The sequence below is a fragment of the Mustela nivalis genome (genome assembly GCF_964662115.1).
Source record: "Mustela nivalis genome assembly, chromosome: 3".
Lineage (NCBI taxonomy): Eukaryota > Metazoa > Chordata > Mammalia > Carnivora > Mustelidae > Mustela > Mustela nivalis.
In genome coordinates this window covers 104,147,201-104,173,491 of record NC_139022.1, presented here as the reverse complement: position 1 = coordinate 104,173,491, position 26,291 = coordinate 104,147,201, and the positions used below count along the sequence as shown (strand labels likewise).

Here is a 26,291-nt window from a genome sequence, read left to right as displayed (position 1 = left end):
GATAAGCGCCTTACCTATACTCCTTCATAATTTCCCTGGTAGCCCTGTGCGGTCCGTGTTATCATCCCCGTCTTACGGATGAGAAAAAACAACTGGCGCTCAGTAGCTGATCCAAGGTCACTCAGCTACCAGGTGCCAGAGCCACAGTCTGAACCTCCGCAGCTTACTTCTGGGCGCCCACACTCCTAACTAGCGCCTCCTGCCAGCTCTGAGGAGAAAAGGTTAAGTGCAACATTGTGTGATAGCTGTGACCTCTCGTTTTCTCTCAGAGAAGGTCAGTTGCGCTGAAGGAACAGAATTCAAATGCACGGAGCAACTGCAAAACAGACTTAGAAAACACAATAGCAAAAGATCATTCATCCCCACGTGGTGGAACAGCCATCTCATGGGGGGCTGGGGGCTGGGAAGGAGACTAGGCAGGTTACTCCACAATTCCTGAAACTTGCTCCTCAAGTACAGTTCTACAGACACCATTTTATAAAGACACAGCAGGTTCACGTCTCCCTTCGCACACTTGCTCTGGGATGTGTCCTCGGTCGGGAGAATGTTCCTTCAAAACCTGGAATCTCTCTATTCCCTTTCTCTCCTTTCCTCCTTCTCTGCGGTTCTATATAGTTGAATGTACATAATTTTTAAAAACGTGTGATGTTAGTCCACTGCCACCCAGACCTAGAACAGAACAGAAGTTCTAAGGTAACCTAAAGTAAAGACTATGGATAAATTATTTTTTTATAAATGCAGCACAGGAGTCACAAACTTCAGGGGTAATCTGATGTGGCTCTGTAGTGGTGTGAACACAACATCTATTTTTCCGTAGCCACCTTAGCCCACCCTGTGCGTGGACATGAGTCAAGTATAAGAACCTCTATGACAAGAAGAGCAAATTACCCTCTCTGCTACCCTCTCTGCCTGAAATCAGTACGGGAATTGAGGTGCTTCTGGAGACCACAGATGACAGAACATAGCTGGGATCAAGAAATTTCGAAATACTACCTGGAAAAGAAAAGTAAGGCCACAAGAGGACAGGAAAGGACAATTAAGAATGTCCTCCCAGGGAACTGATCTCAGAAAAGAAGGCGAAAAAGAAGGTTTTCTGCAAAAACCAGTCCTTTCTGTCTATTTCCGGTTCTCAGATTAAGCCAAGTTCAGAAGGGAGCACGTTCACACACAGAATCATATAAGGTTAAAAAAGCAAAAACTAGGGCCACCTGGGTGGCTCAGTGGTTTAAGCCTCTGCCTTCATCTCAGGTCATGATCTCAGGGTCCGGAGATTGAGCCCCGCATCAGATTCTCTGCTCAGTGGGGAGCCTGCTTCCTTCTTTCTCTCTCTCTCTGCCTGCCTCTCTGCCTACTTGTGATCTCTCTCTCTCTCTGTCTCTCTGTCAAATAAATAAATAAAATCTTAAAAAAAAAAAAAAAAGGCAAAAAGGAGGGGCTAAACAGAGCCAGAGCTAGGATAAGCTGAGTGACACATCACCTTGGGCACCAAATTTAAGAGGTGTCCCCCAAAACTCAGCGATCCAATAAATAATATTGTAATGCAATAGTTTAAAAAATCAAATTGGCAAACTACAGCCAGCCACCACCTTTGCAAATAAAGTTGTATTGGAACCAGGGTCGGGTTCAGGGTGAAGTGACTGAGACAGGGTAGGTAGAATCGGCAAGATAGATTTCTGTCTTCACTAAAAATGCTGACATTTTATTCATTGTGGTCTGCACCAATTTTGAAGTTTTAAAGAACATTACATTAAAACATTATTTATTTGGATGGCTGGGGATTTGGGCACCCCTTGAATTTTGTTCCTAATCCACCACAGCTTAGGCCTGCCTGGGCTGTAAAAGAGAGAGAGAAACAGGAAGAGACAGTGGTTTAAAAACTCATGTGAGGACTTGAGGTCAAGACCTAAAGCAGAAAAGTGGGAGACTCCGTTTTATCCTGCTGTATGCATTCTGTGCCCTGGGCGCCCTCATGCCAGTGAAGGCCGTTCTTTCATTGAGCTCCTTCCCTTGGCTTGGCAGCTGCACTCACTTTTATATGCAGGTTCTGGAATGCTGGGAGCTGTATGGCAGCCAACATCTCTCCTCTCCCTTCTCAAACATGACGTTCTCTGTAATTCAGTTACAGACACCTCTTTCCTTAGCCTTCTCACCCAGGGAGCCTGATCAAGGAATCTAAGAACTAAGCCTCATTTGCCTTCTCTGGGTATGCAAGTGAATTTGCATATATCTTGTGTCCCATTTGCATTCCCCTCACATGGGGCATTTAGAATAAAAACAACATTCATGAATCAAAATGAAGCTTGTTCCATTCTTTCTCTGTCAAAGTATGGTGTAAGTAAAAGGATACCACAGTGTGAGAAGGAGCTGAAATTATATTTGCCAGGGTTATGGGTAGTTTTAAAAGTCATTCAATTTGGTGGCATTTACCACCACAAAATTGGCGTTTAATATTTATGGGTTTCGCCTTGGAGAAATTACTCATGACCGAAATAGCCTCCCCCCTTTTCCACTACCATTCTTCTAGAAATTTGGGCCAAGAGCCCCTAGAAGCTAAAACTACTTTTCCTTCTCCAAGTCACCACTGAGAGGATAGGAAGGCTGATGGTTCTACTTAACTGATTTCTCCATTTGGGGTGAAGTGAAGGAAGAACCGATTACAAAAGAGAAGAGGAAGGAGGACCGTTGCTCTTCATCCTCACCCAGCCCTTCTGGAAGCTGAAAGAACTCCAGAAAGGAAAAGAGCTGTCTGGTATGAACACTGCACAGAATTTTATCTAAAGAAACAAACCAGTGGACCGGGGATCACGAGTACAAAATAAGCTGGAGCTCAAAAGGATGAAAATTGGTATCACAAGTAATAAGGGCAAGTTCATTATAGAGTTGTTTAAAAAAGTAGAGCAGATAAGTAAGAATTCACCAACATGCCTCCAGCACTAAGAGAACCAGAGGGTGTGAGCCTTGCAATCTGTGTGACAGGTAGAGAATTCAGTGAAGAAGCATGACTCAAATCCTTCCCAGCTTGGGGGAAAAAAAAAATCCCCTTAGTTCATTTAACCTTATTTTAAAATATCCAATTCTTGAAGTGATTTTCTGGTTATAGGAGAATTTGTAACCAAGAAAAGGGGTGCTCTGGACAATGAATTTCTCTTCTCAAACAGATATACCTCCGTATGATTTAATGTAATGGCCCTGGATTATAATTTGGTTTTGTAAATTTGGTTAGTGGGAATTGATGCCCAATTCAACTCTTGGTTGAATTGATCAAATCAAGCTTCTGACCAACCTGTCACTAACCCTTATCATTTCTTCCTTTAGAATGTCATAGGCATCTAGAGAAATACCATGATAAGCATGCAGAGATAGATAAGCAGATGAGCTCTCTGTATTCATTTTTTAATTTATCTATTTATTTATTTGAGAGAGGGAACACAAGCAGGGGGAGTGGGAGAGGGAGAAGCAGGCTTCCCACCAAGCAGGGAGCCTGATGCAGGACTCAAATCCCAGGACCCCGGGATCATGACCTGAGCTGATGGCAGGCGCTTAACGACTGAACCACCCAGGCGCCCCTCAAGTAGGCTCTCTTACCGTTGTTCTCGTAGGCACCAGAAAAATCTTGGAATTAACATGAAGTCTACCATTAGGAGACTGGTTAAATATGTTATGGACAATTCATTCTATGTGAAACCCTGATATTACTAAAGAGAGAAAGATAGATTTACATATAACAATATGGAAAGATAGATTTACATATAACAATATGGAAATATTTCTAAGATGTATTATTAAATAATCTACATTTCAGAACAGTATAAGTATTATGATCCAATTTAGGTAAAACAAAGTTTTACATACACATACATGTGTATGTATGATATTTGTTTATGATCAAAACTTTCTGAAACAATATCAATATTAATAGTTACTTGTTGGAAGCAGTCTTGGGAAGGATTGTGAAACCAGTGGACTTTTATAAAGTACTTCTGGAACCACGTTTACAAAGGTCATGCAGTCCTTTTATATTGAATATTAATTTATAGTGATTAATGTATAGTAACTGAAGTAATTAATATATTTCATATATAATTTTCTAATTCACACACACACACACACACACAAAGTGAGTGCAGGTGTAAGCACTAATACGTATGAAAGAAAACATGCCAAACAATTATAGTATTTCTCATTAAGTAGTTGGATGCTAGGTACTTTTTATTTTCTTCCTTAAATATTATTTTTCTAGATTTTTATAATGATCCTGGGATATATATGATCCTGGGATATAATGATCCTGTAAATAACATGCATTGTTTATTCTTTTCAAGTTACAAAACTAACTCATTTTCAAAGTACAAAACACATGGAATTAAAGGAACAGTATGAAAATTCACCTATAACCTCAGCAGCCAAAAATAACTACAGCTAACCTTTTTGTGTATGTCCTTCTAGACCCTTTGCAGTAGTTTTTATCTTGTTGAAAAGATGATCATTATAGGGGCACTTGGATGGCTCAGGTGGTTAAACGTCTGACTCTTGGTTTCAATTCAGGTCGTGATCTCAGGGTCCTAGGATAGAGTCCCACATCCAGCCCCACATCAGGCTCTGCGCAGAGTCTGCTGGTCCCTCTCCCTTCCTCTTTACCCCTCCCTACACACACACACTCTATCTCAAATATATGAAATCTTTAAAAAAAAAAGATGATCATTATATCTGTTCTGTGATCTGTGTTTCTGCTTCTTAGACATATTATCCAGAACATTCCCCCAGGTACATAAAGTATTATCCAGAATGATTTTTGATAATTTCACAGTATTCCATTTTATGGAGATATCATAATAATTTATTAGGTCAACTCTCTACTTCTGAACAGTCCCAACTGGACATTTTTTTTTTTTTTTTACTATATCTTTATATCCAGCCCATTATTTCCTCTGGGTGGATTCCTAAGATTGAAATTCCTGGGTCAAACGGTAAGGTGTTACTTTTTCTTATTGTGGTAAAATATATATAACATACAATTTACCATTTGACCTTTTAAAATGTACAATTCAGGGACATCTGGGTGGCTCAGTTGTTTGAACGTTTGCCTTTGGCTCGGGGGTGCTGGGATGGAGTCCTGAATGGGGTTTCTTGCTCAGTGGGGAGCCTGCTTCTCCCCCCACTTGTGTGTGCTCTCTTTGACAAATAAATAAATAATTTCTTTTTTAAAGATATACAATTCAATGGTATTAAGTACATTTACGATGTTGTGCAAAAATCAACATCATTCAATTTCAGAATCTTGTACCCACTAAGCAGACATTTCTTTTTGTTTTCTTTTCAGTGTAACAGAATTCATTGTTTATGCACCACACCCAGTGCTCCATGCAATACGTGCCCTCTTAATTTTTTTTTTAAGATTTTATTTATTTGAGAAAGAGAGAGTTCACTAGAGAGAGAGCAAGCACAAGTGGAGGTCAGTGGGAGAGGGAGAAGCCAACTTCCTGCTGAGCAGGGAGCTCGATGTGGGACTTGATCCTGGGACCCTGGGATCACGACCTGCTCCCAAAGCAGATGCTTAATTGACTGAGCCACCCAGGCACCCCTCATTTCCTTTTTTAAAAATAATATTTTATTTATTTATGTGAGAGGGAGCATGAGCAGACTCTGCTCTGAATGCAGAGCCCAATATGGGTCTCAATTCCACGACCCTGAAATCACGCCTAAGCCAAAGCCAACAGTTAAATGCTCAAGAGACTGAGCCACCCAGGGGCCCCAAGCAGTCATTTCCTAATCCCTCCTTCCCTTTGTCCCTGGGAAGAGACTCTATTGGGCCACAGGGATTGGCTTGCCTCAGTATTCAGATCTGCCTTTTTTAGACAGTTCATATAAATAGAATCCTGCAACATTTGGCCTCTTGTGCTTAGCTTCTTTCACTTAGCCTAGTGTCCTCAAGCTTCATCCATGTTGTAGTGTATATTAGTATCGTATTCCTTTTAATGACTGAGTAATATTTCATATGGATAGAAATTTTGTTTATCAATTCATCTGTTGGTGGACATTTGGGTTGTTTTTACCTTATGGCTGCTTTGAACTTTCATGTACAAGTCTTTGTTTGAACTTCTATTTTCTGTCTTTTGGATATATATCTAGGAGCAGAATTACCAGATCATACATAATTCTATATTTTACTTTTTCAGGATCTGCCAAACTGTTTTCCATAATATACTTCACCCACTGACCTTCCCATCAGCAATGTAGAAAAGTTCCAATGCCTTCACATCTTCATTAACACTTGTTACTTGTATACTGTTGTTTTAAATTAGTTTTGTATTCATTTAAGTAATCTCTATACCCCACATGGGGCTTGAAATCATGACCCAGAGATCAAGACTTACACATTGAGTCAGTCAGGTTGCCCCCCCCCACTTTTTAATTTGCTGCTGTTGTTCACTGATCACCCCAGCAAATGTGAAGTAGTATCTCATTTTGGCTTTGATGCATCTTTCCCTAATGACTAATAATGTTGAGCATCTTGTCATGTTCTTGTTGCCCATTTGTATATATCATTTGGAAAAATGTCTATTCAAGTTCTTTGTCCATTTTTTTAAAAGATTTATTATTTATTTATATTTATTTATTTACTTGGGAGAGAGAGAGAGCAGGGGGAGGGGCAGAGGGAGAGGAAGAGAGTCTTTAAGCAGACTCTGTGCTCAGAGTGCAGCCTGACATGGGGCTCGATCTCAGCACCCTGAGATCATGACCTGAGCCAAAACCAAGAGTTGAATGCTTAACTGACTGCACTACCCAGGTGCCCCACTTTGATTCATTTTGAATTAGTTTTTGCATATGATGTGAGGTAGGGATCCAACTTTGTTTTTTTACATGTGCATATTTAATTGTTTCAGCACCATTTGTTGAAAAGACTATTCTTTTCCCCGACTGAGTCATTTTGGAATACTTGTTGAAAATCAAGGCGTTACTTTAAGATCAGAAAACAAAACCAAAGTAATAAAAAAGTAGAGAGAGAATGTGTTTCCTCTTTTCTTCTCTATTACCTTTTATTAGATTCTTTTGCCCTCACACTCTGATGTAATAACCTTCTAATTAACTTGTCTATTAGTGACAGAGGAGAGTAATATATCTTTTTGTTTTGTTTTGTTTTGTTTTAAGTAGGCTCCACACCCACCATGTAGCCCAATTCAGGGTTTGAACTCAAGACCCTGAGATCAAGACCTGAACTGAGATCAAGAGTCAGACACTTAACCTACTGAACCACCCAGGTATTGCCACCATGTTATTAATTTCTTCATTTATAAATATTTATTGATTGCCTACTTGATGCAGACAAAGAAATTTCTCACTGGTTGGGATTGAGTGATATAGCTGTAAAACATCCAGTAACACTTTCCAAGTGAATAAGATTACTACTAAAGTCTTAACTGGTGACTCGACTTCAGAGCAGTTACCCACCAAACTACACTCTTCTGTGCCTCTTAGCCTAAAATAATCAGCCAGCCTTACCATTGCTTCTATTATAGTTGTATTGGAAGGAAAACTGAGTTAAAATATATTCAAGAACAAAGGAGTATGGAGATGTATCTTTTTTGGCAGGGAATAAAAATAATACTTCATCCAAAAATCAACTGTCTTTTACTCTTTCCACACATTAATTGGATGCCTACTATGTGTCCCAGGATTATAAGAATGAATAAGATTCAGATGCTGTGCTCTAATTGTTCAGAGTTTGGAAAAGGAGACAGTTATTTTTAAAGATAAATTATAATCCAACATTGTAAGTGCAATAATAAAAATGTGAGTAAAACACTGTAGGAACACAAGAGTGTAGCAAATTTAATAATAGGAAGATTATTTTTCCTTAATAGACCTGTTAAATTTCCACTATAATTATCTGAAAACTATTTCTTATGGTATTTCCCCATCACCAGTGTATCTTTTAATTCCTTCATTTACAAATACTTATCAATTGCCTACTTGATGCAAAGAAATTTCTCTTCTGGTTGGGATTGCATTATATAGCTGTAAAACTTTCAATAACACTTTCCAATCTTGTGATACATTTTAAGATTATATACAAGTAATAAGGGGGCACCTGGGTGGCTCAGTGGGTTAAAGCCTCTGCCTTCGGTGTGGGTCATGGTCCCAGGCTCCTGGGATCAAGCCCCACATCGGGTTCTCTGCTCAGCGGGAGGCCTGCTTCCTCCTCTCTCTCTCTTCCTGCCTCTCTGCCTATTTGTGATCTCTGGCTGTCAAATAAATAAATAAAGTCTTAAAAAAAGATTATATAAAAATAATATATTGGAAAAAATAATACAGTGTGAGTTAACAGCACAAGAGCTCTGACTAAGACAAGAACAAGATGATTAGTCTAGAACAAGTAAAAGTTCTCGGTGTATACCGTGTTGCCTTGTACTTTTAATTGTTAAAATGTCAGAGTTTGCACATTATTTCATACACAAACTTATCTGTGTGTGAATCAAGATCTTCTGTCACCCCTGTGTGTCTGGGTGGCTCAGCTGGTTGAGCGTCAGACTATTGCTTTTGGCTCAAGTCATGATCTCAGGGTCATGAGTTTGCACCCTTCATAGGGCTCTGCACTCAGTACAGAGTCACCTTAATATTCTCTGTTTCTCCCTCTGCTCCTCCCCCACGCATGTATACATGCTCTCTCTCTCTTAAATAAATAAATAAAATCTTTAATGAAGTTAAATTATAGTCAACACTCTGATTAAGAGAGGGTCAAACCTCAAACCAGAGGCCCTTCTCCCAGAAACTTCATCCCAGAGAAAGATTTTTTTTAAACTTTTATTTAGTTATTCATCAGAACATAAGAGAACAGCAGGCAGAGGCAAAGGGAGAAGCAGACAGGGCAGGGAGTCCGATATGGGACTCAATCCCAGAACCCTGGGATCATGACCTGAGCTGAAGGCAGCTACTCAAATGACTGAGCCAATCAGGTGCCCCGAGAAAGATTTTGAGGAGAGGAAACCTAAGGTCCTAGAAAGACTATTTCTCCTTTTTTTTTTTTTTTAATTTCCAGTATGATTAACTTACAGTGTTATATTAGTTTCAGGTGTATAACATAGTGATTCAACAACTCCATATTCAGTGCTCATCACAATAAGTGAACACTTCATTCCCTTCACCTATTTCACCCATCCCCCACCCACCTGCCATACACCCACTAGAAGCCACCAGTTTGTTCTCTATAGTTGATGGTTAGCTAGAAGACTTTTTCTAACTAAGCAAATGGGAAGGCCAGAATCTTCTAAGAGAAAGAAACTTCTTTTTAGGGAAGTTATCACTATCTTTCATGGACAGATCAGGAAATGTGAATTAAGTGGAGAGGAACCTCAGGGGTGTTTGGGTTGCTCAGTCCCTTTTAGCATCCAACTCTTGATTTTGGCCCAGGTCATGATCTGAGGATTGTGAGATTCAGCCCCTTGCTGGGCTCTGTATGGAATCTGCTTGAGATTCTCTCCCTTTCCCCTCCCTCCCCCTTTCCTCCTCTACCTCTCTCCCTGCTCATGTGCTCTCACCCTCTCAATAAATAAATAAATAAAGTCTTTTAAAAGAAAGAAATTAAAAGAAAGTTGAGAGGAACCTTAGCCTCAGACAGTGGGAAATATGGGCTGAAATAGTCCTGGTTCTATAAATTAGAACAAACTCTTCTCTCCTTTGTTTGCAAAATAATTCTAGTCTGCCTTGGGGTGTGGGGGGGGAAGATATACATTTGTTTCAATCCAAAGTAAATACAAGAACAAAATCTGACAAAGCTACAATTTTTAAACAGCTACTGAGAAAATATTAACTAAAATACAGCCAAATAAAATTCAGGAACACTTTTAAAAAATTAAACACCGACTAAGTATGTTCACATCAGGAATACAAGAATAGTTCAACATCAGGGAATTTATTGTGATAACTAACCATATTAACAAATCAAAAGAGAAAAAGCATATTGCCATCACTTTTGAGTGATTTTTTTTACTTTTATTTTTTTAGAGATTTTATTTATTTATTTGAAAGAGAGAGACACAGTGAAAGAGGAAACACAAGCAGGGGGAGTAGGAGAGAGAAAAGCAGTCTTCCAGAAAAGCAGGGAGCCCAAAGCGGGGCCCAATCCCAGGACCCTGGGATCATGACCTGAGCCGAGGCAGATGCTTAACTGACTGAGCCACTCAGGTGCCCCTTGAGTGACTTATTGATTGGTTCATTCAGCCAACAAATTTTCAGTATGCATCTACTGTGTACCAAGTGCTGAAGATATGGCAGTGACCACAAATGGAAAAAGTTTTGCTGGCAACACCTTACATTTTAGACAAGGTAGATATACATAAATAATTAAACGAATGAATATATAACATCTTTAATTATATGCTATGATGCAAATAAAGCAAATTAAGATGATGATAAAAAGGATGCTGTTTAATATAGGATGACCAGGGAAGGCTCTCTGTTAAGATGACCTTTTTTTAAAATATTTTTTACTTATTTATTTGACAGAGGGAGAGTGCACAAGCAGGGGAAGAGGCAAAGGGAGAGGAAGAAGCAGGCTCCCCGCTGAGCAGGGAGCCCCATGCGAGGCTCAGTTCATGCCGAACTCCATCCCAAGACCCCGGGATCATGACCTAAGCAAAGGCAGACGCTTAACCCAGTGAGCCACCAAGGCGCTCTAGTTAAGATTACTTTTGAGCAAGACCTAAAGAAGTGAATGGGCTAGTCAAGAGAATGTCTGGGGAAAGAAGTAGAGAAAAAAGCAAATACAAAGGCCCTGAAATAGGAGAGAGCCCATATTTTCAGGAATGCCAATGTGGCAGACATAGAGTAAGAAAAATGGAAACTAGAAGAACACAAGGTTAGAGAGGCAGAGGGCAGAGAAGACAGATCATGTATGACCTGTAAGCCATGGTAAGAACTTTGGTTTTTATTTTTTTTTTAATTTTTTTTAAGATTTTATTTATTTATTTGACAGAGATCACAAGTAGGCAGAGAGGCAGGCAGAGAGAGAGGAGGAAGTAGGCTCCCCACTGAGCAGAAAGCCCGATGCGGGGCTCGATCCCAGGACCCTGGGATCATGACCTGAGCCAAAGGCAGAGGCTTAACCCACTGAGCCACCCAGGTGCCCCTGGTTTTTATTCTGATTGAGATCTATAATCACTAGAAGGTTTTGAATAGAAAAGTGGCATGATCTCACATCCATTATAAAAAGATTTCTTCTGACTACTAGGATGAAAATTAGCTCTAGGGGTAAAGGTAGGAAAGTAGGTGAGCAGATAGGAAAATGCTGCCAGAATTCAAGTAAGGAATGGTAGCAGCAAGCCCCAGGATAGTAGTAAATGAAGGTAGGGAGAAGTGGTTATACCCCAGATATGTTATAAATTCTATTATACTATGAAGCTGGCCTTTTGTAAAATTAGGGATCCTTGGTATATATATTTTCTATAAGCTCAGTTTTCTGGAGAAAAAATCCTTCTATTTCCTATCTGGAGATCAAAACAGTCTGGCTACAAGCTTTCTGGAGCTGGGTAGGGAAAAGAGCAGAATGTCCTATTGAGGATACAGACTTTTATGTCTTCATACCATGCCCTTGTTTTCATACCCAGTCCTCAGAGCCTGATAGACCAAAGTCCAAGCCTCCCTTGGACTTCTCTCTGGAGAAGATGACTTCCTTCTCCTGCCTGGAAAGGGAGAGGGGAACGTCTGACTACTTGGGGTGAGAATGGGGGGTGAGTATCTGGGTTCTATCTGGTTCTTGTACAAATTCTGTACAAGAACCAGATAGAACCCAGATACACTGCATTTTATTTTATTGTGCTTCACAAATACTGTGGGGGTTTTTTTGCTTGTTTTTTTGTTTTTTTTTTTTTTTAACAAATCAAAGGGTTGTGGCAACCCTGTGTTGAACAGGTTTATCAGCACATTTTCCCAATAGCATTTGCTCACTTCACCTCTCTGTACCACGTTTTGGTAATTCTTGCAATATTTCAAAGTTTTTCCTTATTATATTTGTTATGGTGACAAGTAATCAGTGTTTATGACTCCCTGAAGCCTCCGATGATGGTTAGCATTTTCTAGAAGTCAAGTATTTTTAAGTTAAGGTTTGTTTGGTTTTTTAGACATAATGCTACTGCATGCTTACAATATGGGACATACATTACTTTTACAGGCACTGGTTGAGAAAGTACTGGGATGCTCATTTTAATGCAGCAGTCTGGAGCCAAACCCACAGTATCTCCGAGGTATGCCTGCATATATTCTTCACCCCTCCAGTTCTTGTGGCTTTCTCAGGTTCTGTGGGACAAATCTGTGTGCCTGTTAATGATGTCTTCTCCCTCTGTAGTTCCTATGTTTTACCATTCTCTGACTTCTTAAGTCATTCATTTCCCCATCCACTTTTTAGCCTTACATACTATAACTTGGGGTTAAAAAGATCTCCTAATGTCATTGAATATGGCATTCATGCTTATATATTTCTTGTTATCCTCTTATAAATGCCTTTAAACATATTAAATACGCCATGGGGCACCTGAGTGGCTCAGTTGGTTAAGCGGCCAATTCTTTATTACAGCTCAGGTCATGAACTTGGGGTCCTGGGATCAAGCCCCACAATCATCTCCACGCTCAGCAAGGAGTCTGCTTGAGGACTCTCTCTCTCTCCTTCTACCCTCTCCCTGCTCTCTCTCTCTCTCTGAAATAAATAAATAAGTCTTTAAAAAATAAATATATTAAATATACCCAATACCACTTAAATTAGGAAACTACGAATTAACTGGCAAACCTGATTGACAAATTTCCTTGCCACATAATCCTTTCCATGAGTGGGTTGTCTAAGTGTCCTCAAGACACAGCAGCTGGCTTCCTCCAGGGGGATGGAAGTGATGAGATAGAAAATCGAGACAGAAGCCACAGTTGGTTTTTTTTTTTTAAAACAACTTTATTGAGACATAATTCGTATACCATACAACTGACTCATTCAAAGTATACAGTTGAATGGCTTTAGTATATTTACAAAGGTTTGCAATTATTACCACAATCAATGTTAAAACATTTTCATTACTTCCAAAAGAAACCCCGAACCGAGCCATTATACCCCAAGCTCCCCACACCCCCACTGCTGCAGCTCTAGGCAACTCTCTTGTGTCTATAGACCTGCCTATTCTGGATATTACATACAAATAGAATCATAGACTATCTGGTCTTTTGTGACTGGCTTCTTAGACTTAGTAATTTTTTAAGGTTCAGCCACATAGTAGCCTCTGTCAGTATTTCATTTCTTTTCATTAGGAGCTCTCCTTTTTCCCCACTGTCTTTTAGTGAAATTCCTACTTACTTCTATTTACATATACAAGTTTTTCTGTCTCTTACTTTTCTAGATCTAAGAAAGTCTGGGGCCTTTTTGGCTCAGGATCCGGGTTGGAACTTCCCAGTCTCAGAAAAAATGCCTTATAGAACTAGTTGAGGTTCTAATCTGGCCTGTGGTCTCTGGGTTCTTAAAGTCTTTTAGAACATAATCTTACAAGTGCCCAACCACTACTTCTGCCACATTCCGTTGCTTATACAAACCAACCCACGGAGAATGTGGGAGGAAAATACACAAGGATGTGAACACCAGAAGGCAGGACTCACTGAAGGCCATCTTGGAGGCTGCCTGCAACAGGGAGGGTGTTGTCATGTTGCAATCCATGTGAGAAGTAAAGACTTACCTCTAGATTTGCCGGATCTCATAGATCACCACTTACGAGATAACAAAAGCAAAGCAAAAATAAGCAAAGAAACAAAAAAACAACAAAAAGTTCATGTATGCCACATGATACACAGAAAAAGTCCTCACTTAGAGGAAGCTTTGGCCGGAAGTCAGTCTTACTTCAGCAGCACCAATGTCCCCTCACAGAAAGTGAGTATCTGGCATTATGGGAATGAGGAAATGAAGCTTAACACTTGGCTTTAAAAGAAACCAGTGACTGATAGTAAGTTGGCTAACTACAGCATTAGCTATATAAATAAGTTGAAAAAACAGTCACCTGGCATAAATGTATTCCCCCTGATGAATGATTCTTTCCAATAATAGCTACTGTACCATAGGAAAGAAAGTCAACTGCAGCTTTCTTCTGGTTTGGTCATGAATATTCACTCAGTCATTTTGTTAGTCAACAAATATTAATGGTACAGTGGGGACTTTTGCGCTCAATTAATATTCTGAATTCCCTTCAGGATATAACACTATATTTAACAATATAATAAAGAAACATAAGAAACATAAAACAAATACATAGTCTCTCCCTTCAAAAATCTTTCATTCAAAGGCAAGAAAAAAAATACACAAATGACAAAACTGGTATTTGTTTTTAAAGACAATAAACACAAGGGGCTATATAAGTTCTTCTTTAAAATATACATATATTGCCATTTGTCTTGAATTCTCTTTTTTCATCTCCATATGTTTTTAGTTACTGATGAGTACTGTTTATATACAAATGGCTTTTTCAGTTTAAAAAAAAAAAGGATATTTTAGGGCACAGTATAGCAGCACCCTCTGTTTGGACTTATTCCCCTGTCTGACGTGTGGAGATCAGCTCAGTGGGTAACAGCAGTAAGATGATCATTTAGAGTTTTAAAATTACTTTGAGAGATTGATTTGTGTTATATCATGTAAATATAACCACATCAAAAGAAAATATGTTGGATCTCTTTGGTACAATTAAAATACAAAGAAATACACAAAGATATCATTACAAATCTTGATTCTGTGGAAATACTCCGGATCAACAGATTGAAGAAAGTTTTTGTTTAAAATAGTTTTGCATATAGGTGTAAACTCAAGATCAGATTAATCTGTGATGGGCCAATATTAAAGAATGTAATTTCCATTTCTATAGAACATTAACAAGAAATTTTAGTTTGTGCATGCAAGATCAACTCAAGAGCATCATGCAAACTACCCAGTTAGCGGCCTCTATCCCATCACAGTTTCTATACCATTAGCAGAAACTACCTCACAAATAAATGCTTTCTCTCAAAGGAACTCCCAGGCACAATAATGTCATAAGAGGCTACAAGCTTTTAATATAGAAAGGAAGAGGAAGTTTAAAAAGCTTTAAGTAAAGCTGACTCCTTCTTCCGACATATAAAAGCAGATATATAACATTTTACCCCCACTAGATTGACAAAAGTTACATGTAATAATACCAAATATTGACAGTAAGTAGAATTCTTGTAAACTGTGAGAGAATTGAAAACTATTTGGCATATCTGTATACTCCCCAACCCAGCAATCCTACTCCTAGGTATACAACCAAGAAAAACACTTTGCATGTGTCACAAGTAGGCATAAATAAGAATTTTCATAGCAGTGATGTTCATAATTTTTAAAAGGCTAGTAAAAATACAACTATTTATCAACAGGAGAGTAAGTTGTAGTATTTTCATGCAATAGAATGATATATGGTATTGAAAATCAATAATCATTATATACAACCACATGAATGAATCTGGGCGACATAGTGTTGAGTATAAAAGGCAAATCTCAGAAAAATATATATTGGAAGACAGCATTTTTATTTCATTTATTTAAATTCAATTAATTAACATATAGTGGATTATTAGTTTCAGGGGTAGAGTTAAGTGATTCATCAGTCTTACACCCAGTGCTCTTTAAATCGCTTGCCATCCTTAGTGTCCATCACCCAGTTACTCCATCCCCCCACCCCTAGCAAACAAACCTCAGTTTGTTTCCTATGATTAAGAGTCTCTTATGGTTTGTCTTCCTCTCTGGTTTCATCTTGTTTCATTTTTCCCTCCCTTCCCCTATGCTCCTCTGTTTTGTTTCTTAAATTCCATGTACGAGTGAGATCATATAGTTGTCTTTCTCTGATTGACTTATTTTCCTTAGCACAATACCCTCTAGTTCCATCCACATCATTGTAAATGGCAAGGTTTCATTTTTGATGGCTGAGTAATATTCTATTAAATATATCCATTTTATATATATAATATATCCATATATTATATTATATATTTACACATACACACATACATACATACACACTACAATTTCTTTATCCACTCATCTGTTGATGGACATCTGGGCTCTTTCCATAGTGTAGCTATTGTGGACATTGTTGCTATAAACATTGGGGTACAAGTGCCCCTTCAGATCACTATGTTTGTATCTTTGGGGTAAACCCCTATTAGTGCAGTTGCTGGGTTGTAGGGTAGCTCTATTTTCAACTTTTAGAAGAACCTCCATACTGTTTTCCAGAGTGGCTGCACCAGCTTGCATTCCCACCAACAGTGGAAGAGGGTTCCCCTTTCTCTGCATCCTCGCTAACATCTGTTGTTTCCTGACTTGTTAATTTTTGCCATTCTGACTGGTGTGAGGTGGTATCTCATTGTGGTTTTGATTTGTATTTTCCTGATGCCGAATGATGTTAAGCACTTTTTCATGTGTCTGTTGGCCTTCTGGCTGTCTTCTTTGTGGAACTGTCTGTTCATGTCTTCTGTCCATTTCTTGATGGGATTATTTGTTCTTTGGATGTTGAGTTTGAAAAGTTCTGTATAGATTTTGAATACTAGCCCTTTATCTGAGAAGACATTTGCAACTATATTCTCCCATTCTTGTGGCATTTATCTAAAGCTCAAAAGCATAGAGGTCAAACATCATATTGTTTTAGCATAGATACATTTGTCATAAAAATAAATTTTAAAGAGAAAACTGCAATGAAAAGATAAGGATAAAACTCAGGATACTGAGTAGTACCCTTGAGGATGGGGGAAGAGATAGAGGAGGGGGTCCAGGCAGAGGTAGATACAAATTACTGGGAAATATTCTAGTTCTTGATGGGTAGTTCATGATATTATCAAGATTTATAGCTAATATATGTGTTACATAGATCTTTTGTATATACTAAAAAGAAAAATGTTAAGAGATTGATCTAGTTCATCCTGACCTACTCCAAGTGAGAGAGAGCTGATAACTTCTTCTTTTTAAGATTTTTACATTTTTTAAAAAAGTAATCTCTACTCGAACTTACAACCCTGAGATCAAGAGTCACATGCTCTAACAAGAGCCATCCAGGCACCCTGAGCTGATGCTTATTCTGCATGTAAAGAAACTGAAAATAGTATGGCCCTATCTTTAAGTAAGTAATGAGACAAAGAGTTCTGCAAAATAGAACCCCTCTCTCAAAGATTTGGATAGATTTTAAAGAGGATGATTAGCCTAGCTAGAGCCAAGAGATTATAAGTGAACTTAAATCTAGGTGAATTAAATGGGAATTTTCTAACTTATGGATTATGCGGCAAAATGAACCTCTTACCTGTCAATCAGAAAACTGATGATCTGGAATGGGATCTCAGCATCATCAGGTGAACTTAAAATTTTCAGAGATAAAAAGAGCAAGAGATTCCTCAAGAAATTAAAAATAGAGCTTCCCTATGACCCTGCAATTGCACTACTGGGTATTTACCCCAAAGATACAGATGTCGTGAAAAGAAGGGCCATCTGTACCCCAATGTTTATAGCAGCAATGGCCACGCTCGCCAAACTGTAGAAAGAACCAAGATGCCCTTCAACGAACATATACACTATGGAGTATTATGCCTCCATAAGAAAGGATAAATACCCAACTTTTGTAGCAACATGGACGGGACTGGAAGAGATTATGCTGAGCGAAATAAGTCAAGCAGAGAGAGTCAATTATCATATGGTTTCACTTATTTGTGGAGCATAACAAATAGCATGGAGGACAAGGGGAAATGGAGAGGAGAAGGGAGTTGAGGGAAATTGGAAGGGGAGATGAACCATGAGAGAATATGGACTCTGAAAAACAATCTGAGGGTTTTGAAGGGGCCGGGGGGGTGGGAGGTTGGGGGAACTAGGTGGTGGGTATTGGAGAAGGCACGGATTGCATGGAGCACTGGGTGTGGTGCAAAAAACAATGAATACTGTTATGCTGAAAAGAAATAAAAAATTTAAAAAAAAAGAATTTTCAGGAAAACTGATGGTTCAGAATAGAATACCCAAGATAAAATAGGAAAAAAAAACCATAGACTAAATGAATCGACTTATTTATTCAACAAACTTTTCTTTAGCATAGATTATGCAGCAGGGGGACACCTGAGTGGCTCAGTTGGTTAAACGACTGCCTTCGGCTCAGGTCATGATCCCAGCATCCTGGGATCGAATCCCACATCAGGCTCCTTGTTCCGCAGGGAGCCTGCTTCTCCCTCTGCCGCTCTGTCTGCCTGTGCTCACTCTTTCTCTCTCTCTCTCTCTCTGACAAATAAATAAAATCTTTTTTAAAAAATTATGCAGCAGAGAGGGGGAAGTACTGGAGTAATAGAGTAACTGAGACATAGTCCCTACTTTCAAAGAACCGATACTGTAGTAATCAGGAAATACCTTTCAATGTGTATATGAAAGACATACTACTTAGAGAAGCCATAAAAGGGAATTCAGATCAAGAAAGCAAGTATAATGGTCCAAACCCAAGAAAAGGAGATTCCTTGAAGGTTTTTAAGAACAATGCAGTTGATGAATCTGGTGGTGAAGAAGGGGACAGTTTCGTTTTTAAGATTTTATTTATTAGAGAGAGAACACGAGTAGGGGGAAGAGGCAGTAGAAGAAGCAGACTCCCTGCTGGGCAGGGACGCCCCCCACCCCGCAATGTGGGCCTCGATCCCAGGACTCTGGGATCATGATCTGAGCCAAAGGCATCTGCTTAACTGACTGAGCCACCCAAGTGCCTCAGGAAGAAGACAATTTTATTCTTAGGCCAAGGCCTATGAACTTGAGATCTGAAGAAAAGAAGAGGGATGGGGAGAGACAACTTGGCTCAGTTCTTGAGAGAGGGCAAGAAAAGTTAATGTCATGTGGGTGGGAGTTCACATTTATTGAGTACTTACTATGTGCCAGATCCTCTTGTAAGTGCTTTTTATGAATTAACTAATTAATCCTCATAATATATCTGTGTGGCTGCTGGCATTATCATCCTTGTTTGATAAATGAGGAAATGGACCTATAGAGATGAAGTAATTTGCCCAAAATCACAGTTAGGAATCTGAAAGCAGAGTTTTGAATCTGAAAGATTGGATTACCCTGACTATGATCTTGACTGCCACACTGAATGAATAGAAGAGGGATCTCCTAACTAAAGGTTAGGAAAAGCAGAAGGGCTGAAACAATTATTCATCACTTGAATTCATTAAAGTATATTTATATTCACTTGAATTGAATTCCAAATATGAAATGTTTACCCCTAAGACATTGTTACACTTTGGCAAATATTAATGGTGTACCTCAAAGTTTTTGTATTGGGTATTATCAATATAGGATATTGCAGAGGAACTAGTTAGAGAAAAGCTGTGTCTCCCGAACATGGTCTTAGGAGAAAATGTCATCTTCTTTATCTCCCAGGAGACAAAGACAAAAAGGTAATCCTTGACAAAGCCCTCAGTTTTTCATATAACAAATCTCAATGAACATATATATGTATTTAGTCCCTTTTTTCCTTCTCAGCAATTTAATAACCGACTTGTTGGCTCAGTTGGTTCAACAGGATATTAATGAGGTAAAATTGATGGGTTTAATTCCTTTTTAGCTCTGGTGGCCATGAACTACACCTCTAAATTTAGCAAACATGAGCCGTTGACTCCTGAGAAATTATGTTTGGCTCAGAATAAGTCTATCAACATTACACAAAAGATAATACTTTACTGAGTGTGTGTCAGAAGCTTCATCTTTGTATTCAAGGGCAACACATTAATTTTCACAGAGAACAACTAAAGTGACTTGTTTAATGTCTCACAATGGATTTCTGGGATTCTCAAGAATAGATACTTGGAAAAAAAGCTCAATATAATATACGTACTCAAACTGACCCTACCTATGTTATACAGTTACAAAAGTCTTTGCTCAACTTCACAAAATATACTCAATCTTGCAATCAATCAATGAATCAATACAAAAGTGATCTCAATTTCTAATTGCTTGTGGAGAATTCTTACCCGAGGACACACTTATGAAAACCAAGTCAGTTCCAACTCAAAAATGTGAATTTAATATGCCTAGAATATAGTTATCTGAAGCAGTTATGTAATTCATTGAGTGCAAGAAACCTACAAATCAGTGACAGAGCTTTATTTAGCAGGTGGTGCTTCTCAGTAAACGAAATGCAATTTTTTAAATGTGATCTGACATCTGACAAGGCCATAATAAGGGAGGTGCCTCATAATTACGTAAGGATATTCAGTGAAGAAAAGGATGGTGAAAGATAAGGTTAACATGAAAACCTATCAGACTGAGAATAAGGATAAGTAAACCCATGATCTCAGTTGAGAATAGAAATGGCTGAAATACCAGGAGCAAATAAAATGAAAAAAATTATTGAATATTTGTAAAGAAAATGTAAAATTTTGATGTCTGATATTTCAGAGTATAAGTAAAAACCCATGTTCTTGGAAAGGGTTAATATTTAGAACTTCTCCAAAGGAGAGGGGAGGAAGGATAGGGAGAGGGAGAAGTAGTTTATTGGCAAAGAATGCAAGCTAGGAAGGAATATTGTCTAGGTTCAATTCTTAGCTCTGTCACTTAGTAGCTGTGTGATTTTGGCAGTTTCCTTAATCTGGCTGTACCTCGGTTTTCTCATTTGTAAAATGAGGAAAATAAAACTTACTCATAAGGCTGTAGTAAGGATTTTATGGGCTAATATATAGAGTGTTTACATAGTACCAGGTACATAATAAGAGCTCTATATAAACATTACACTTTGAATAAAAGATATCTAAAGATTAACATCAATAGTGGTATTTAATCAGAGAATCAAAAAGAAATCTGGTAGATATAAAATCCTTTATCCAAAATCCTTGGGGCCAGATAGGTGTCTGAATTAATTTTTAAATATATTTTAAGAGTGTAACATATTATGCTATCTATATTTTATGTGGCCTGTGTTGTCCTGGGCAGTGGCTTCTAATCAAACACATATTTCCATAATGAAATGCACCAACAGTAACACCAAATGGAATGATGAAGACTTTAAATAGAGTCATGTCGGTTCAGATCAGTTTTTACACCAAAAATATAGGGAAAAAATGTTTTGGAACTTCGAATTGCAGATAAGGAATTCCGAAGCTTTGTCTACCATAAATCTTACTGTATTAAATAATGGGATAATAAGCATGGGAAATACAGAGCAATAATGATATTAAATAATAAACATTTCTGAAAACCTAATGTGTACCCAGAAAACTGGATGAGTTTTTCTCTCTTAAGAAGGAAGAAGATGTATACATAGTTACCACATGGGATGTTATCTGAATTATAGCTGGGTGACTTTATGTGGCATAAATTTTTCATGATGACTAGAACATCTCCCTAAATATTCTCATGACTATTTCAGGTTTCTGTTCAAAAGTTACCTCCTCAAGGAGAATTGCTTGATCACTCTATTTAAAATGTCAGGTGGGAGGCACGCACACACACAATCACACAGTGAGTGAACTCTTGCCCCTTTACTGTATTTTTTCTTTTGAGCTCTTATCACTATATTATATTATATATTATATATTTGTTTACTAATATATAATTATCTGTCTTACTAAACTGGAAACTCGATGGGAACAGGGTCTTGGTTATGTTCAAGCACCTGGAACAATGGTTGGCAAAGAGGCAATTGGTAGATATTGTTCAATAAATGATTTAAGAAAATAAGCCTGACTAATAAACAGTGGTAGGTTCTAAAAACTAGTTCTGATATAGCAGGTAATACTTTCCAAAAGGAAATTCAAGGCAAAAAAATTAATAAATAAAATGCCTCTAAACATCAGCTGTAATATGTTTGTGTAATATATATATACATATAAACAGAATTCCAAAATAGTAATTTAAAAACACTTCTTCTTGGGGTACCTGGCTGGCTCAGTTGGAAGAGCATGTAACTCTTGATCTTGGGGTTGTGAGTTTGAGCCCCATGTTGGGTGTAGAGATTACTAAAAAAAAAAAAAAAAAGAAAGAAACTTTGAAAGTAAATAAATAAATAAAACCATTTATTTTCTATACACATACTTACCAAATTACATTACATTTACATTTAGTAATTAATTTTCAGTATTTAGACAAGAAGAAAAGTATACTTAAAAATAAGTATAATTATTATTTAATAATTAATTATAAAGATAAGTGTAATAATTTTCAGTATTAGGCAAGTATATGTAAAAGTATACTTAAAGGTAAAAATATTTAAAGATACAAATAGAGCACAAAATATTAAAGAAAGAACTTACTTTGTATTTATCTCATGGAGGATTATCTTGATTTTTCCCCTGACATATTTCACTCACCACTGAAAGAAACCAACTGATCATCTAATCACAAAGTGCTACTGCATTTGGTTATAAAAATGGTCTAAATTAGCTTCAGAGGGCAGAGCAATCTGGTTGTATGTGTACAACCACCTATGCAAGCATGTATTTAGTCTTGCTCCAGATAGTAAAATTACAATACATTTATATTTTAAAGTAAGCAAACAAAAGAGTTTTGAGGTCACCATAAAATGTTCAACAACATTCAATAGCACTTTCAGTCCAGTTAGATTCACTCTTTAGAAAGGCCCAGATGGGGCACCTGGGTGGCTCAGTGGGTTAAAGCCTCTGCCTTCGGCACAGGTCATGATCCCAGGGTCCTGGGATCCAGCCCTGCATGGGGCTCTCTGCTCAGCGGGAAGCCTGCTTCCTCCTCTCTCTCTCTGCCCGCCTCTCCACCTACTTGTGATTTCTGTCTGTCAAATAAATAAATAAAATCTTAAAAAAAAAAAAACAAAAAAGAAAGGCCCAGATTTCTTTCTTTCTTTCTAACCTCATCCATAGGTCAGTTTTGACTTGGGAAAGGTACAAATAGGAATTTAGGCCACACTCTTGCCAAAAGTATCAAAAATAACTTATCATTTTCAAGTTACCATACTGTATCTTACAAATTAACATTTCATTGATCATGGTTAAAAGTAATAGTATCATTTCAACATATGTAATTTTTACTTTTGCACTTTTTTCTTTCCATTACCCTTAAACCAGGAAGAAGAAAATGAGAAAAAAAGAAAATATTCCAATAACATTTTAATAGCTTTCAAACTTTTACCCCAGATTATGCAAGGATTTTCTCCTAGGATTATTTGAAAAAATAATGGAAATTAAGAAAGCATATGTTTCCCTCAGGAAGAGGGACCTCCTGAAATAATACAAATAAGCACATATAACTGGGCCAAGTACTGTTAACCAATGACTCGAGGATGGGAAAAGTAGGTAAAAAAGATAAAACTAGACAACCAATAGCAAAAAAGATCAGAGGCTCATAGTTATATATGACAGTGAGATCAAGTTTAAATAATTATTGGCCTCTTTGCTCTCAAGTGGTGTGTGGTTGTATTGTAGGTAGGAGGATGAGGAGTGATTTGCCATAGCCCTCTACTCTCAACAGAGAGAGTTCTGCTTACCTGCTTTTGAGAACTGGTTCAATATCATGTTATCTTTTAAGGAGTAAACTAAACGGTCCACTTCAAAAAAAAAAAACAAAACCTACACCAACAAAGAAAAAGCTGCCCTGTTTAGGTGGAAATTCAAGATCACTAACATAATCTGTCAGGGCACATATGAACTCTACAAGTCTCGTGCTTCTGACTCTTGTCTTCAAGTCCCCAAACTGGAATAAAACCAGATAAATGCCTGAGGAACCACTTCACACCCCAAACACGTGCAAACTTTGTTCAACAGAACAGTTTACTGCCAAAATGGAGTTGGCAGAAGTTTGGAGCAAAGGCCCCCAGGCTGCATGATTTGTTGGCACCAGAGAGCTTAAAAATCTCAGCATAATACTGCTGAGTTTGAGCTCTACCAATTTGCGAGAGACTCTCCAAGTTTGACCTGAGAAAGATGGAAGCTGCCATCAAGAAAGACTTTATTAATATTTCATCCTCTACCCAGAAATAATTTGATTTCCCATTCCTGATGGTCATACTTCTACATTGTTTTTTGGTAAATTTTGTAATTTTGGTAATTTTGTTTATACTGTAAATCTAACACACTCTATTTTGAAATGCATGTAAATCCAATTTTGTTTGGTTGTTTGGATAAAGGGGATACAGGAAGAATGACTGTAAATATACAAAATTATGACAAAGTTCTACTTAGAGAATACTCGATCCAAATAGTCCCCATACATCACAATTTATTGCCCTCAAACACTGTGGCAGAAATTAAGATATAGAATAACTGTAAGTTGCTATCAGTTAATATGTAGTTGAGCTTGTATTATCACTTCTCTGAGTTTGAGCAATGGTGGTTTAGTCTGTATATGAACAATTTACGAAATGAGAAAAGGAGCCAGAAAGAGTTCTTCTCTTCCACAAGCGTTAATGATAGGTTGCTATTCGGAAATTCACAAGTCTGATCCGGTTTAATGAAGAAAACTGCACCCCAATTTTAAAATAGGGGTGCCTGGCTGGCTCAGTCTGTAGAGCATGCAAATCTAAATTTGGGGGGTCATGAGTTCAAGTCCCATGTTGGGGGTAGAACTTAAAAAATAAAATAAAATTGTAGTTAGAATACTGGCAACAATACAACTAGCAAGTTTAATAATAAGTTAAGAATTTACAAAAATTCTTAATATGCAGTATTGATAAAGTATGGTTTGCTTTGGAAGGTTATCTTGTGCTGGTTCAATACAAGATGAAGCTTAGAGTAAAGATGCTACTTGCTCCTCATACAGCTAGAAAAAGAAAAAGCTTTTTAAAACCTTTCAAATATTTTCTTTCAGTAACTCCATGTATTAACCTCTTTTGAAAGGCTTCCTGTTCTTCCTCCTCTGGAAATTCCTAAGTATTCTAATTCTCGGGGATGATTTCATATGTCTAATCTCCACAACAGAGCTGGATGCATTTAGGACAAAACACTCTTCTAGGATATCAAGTTGCAGAAGACTGTAGTTTTAAGGATGTTTATATAGTAGTGCTGCCACCTAAAGATGAGGTGAATGAAGAAGCAATTCAAAAGAAATGACCCATCATTCATTAAACTATTTCAAAAATTTTCTTACCTCTAACTAGGGATTAATAAACATTTTGCAGTTAGTATGGAATCTGAACTGTTCCACAATAACTTATTGCTCAGCTGTAGTTTCCTATGTCAGAAAATTCCAACCTCAAAGCTTTTAGAGTCCTCTGTGAATTGGGGTCTCCAGGAATACCTCCCAAATTTGTTTCAGACATTAGGCACTGGCTAAAATACAGGGGGGGAGGAAGAGGAGGAGGACGGCATCCAAAGATACCCGGAAGTAAACGATTGAAGGATTTCTGGCTTAGTGGATAAAGTAAGCAATAATAGACCTAAGGTGTTTCCCTCTGTTGATGACAGACTCCTTGCAACTCTGAACAACAGACTTTTATTTTTGTAACTCGATTTTCTCATCCACAAAATGGGGTTAATTTCAACTCACTCCTACCTCCCTTAGAGGCTTAACTAGATAAGCTTCCTAAAAAAATCTGGTCCTAATAAATTAGTGAGTTTAAAAGTCTAATGTTGCCTAATAAAAGCGTATTTTACTGTATATTGGAAGGTAACTTCAAAATAAAATATACCCAGTTAAATAAGTTAGGACAGTGACTAAATTTTCCTAAACTACAGGCTGACTTCTTTGAGACCTATTTAAATAATGATAAAGATGGTAAGACAGCTTTCTATTTATTTGCAGCTAATAATTTTTAATTGATCCATCTTCCACGTATGCAATGTGACAGGATGGAGATGTGACAGCGTACAAAGTGAGGAAAAAGTTACCGTGCACCAAAAATCTTGTCAAACTTGGTAAGATTTCAAAAAAAAACTCTTAAAGGACAAATTTTATAGTTCTGCATTTCGCCCTCGCGTAGCAATTTATGAAAATTAACTCGCCTCTTACACTTTTCTCCTCTCAGCCCAAGGACGCATAAATAATATTTATCAGGGCTTTGTCCTTAGTCACAGTCCCTCGAAGGGGCCCAGTTTCACCTACACTGCGTGGGAGGCTGGGCACCAGCCCCACACTTCCTGTCAAGGATTCCTGGGGCTAAAGCCCTAATGTGGTCTCGCTCTTTCTTCTTTATGCTAATTATGCCCTTCTAGCCCTCTCCGCGGGCGTCCGAAGGCCAAGGTGAGACCCTCCCGGAAGATGAAAGGCCTATTGCCTCCTGAGACTTGCGGGCGGAACGAGGGCGGGTGGAGAGGGTGACAAGAGTGGTGGCTGCACCGATAACGACGCTGAGGGC

At 38.0% G+C, this 26,291-nt stretch overlaps 1 long non-coding RNA gene across 1 annotated transcript in view; it reads right to left on the bottom strand.

Moving 5' to 3' along the window:
- The window catches only part of LOC309862079, a 59,710-nt gene that overhangs the window by 27,957 nt on the left and 5,462 nt on the right, over nt 1–26,291 (bottom strand). The window lies entirely within an intron of this gene.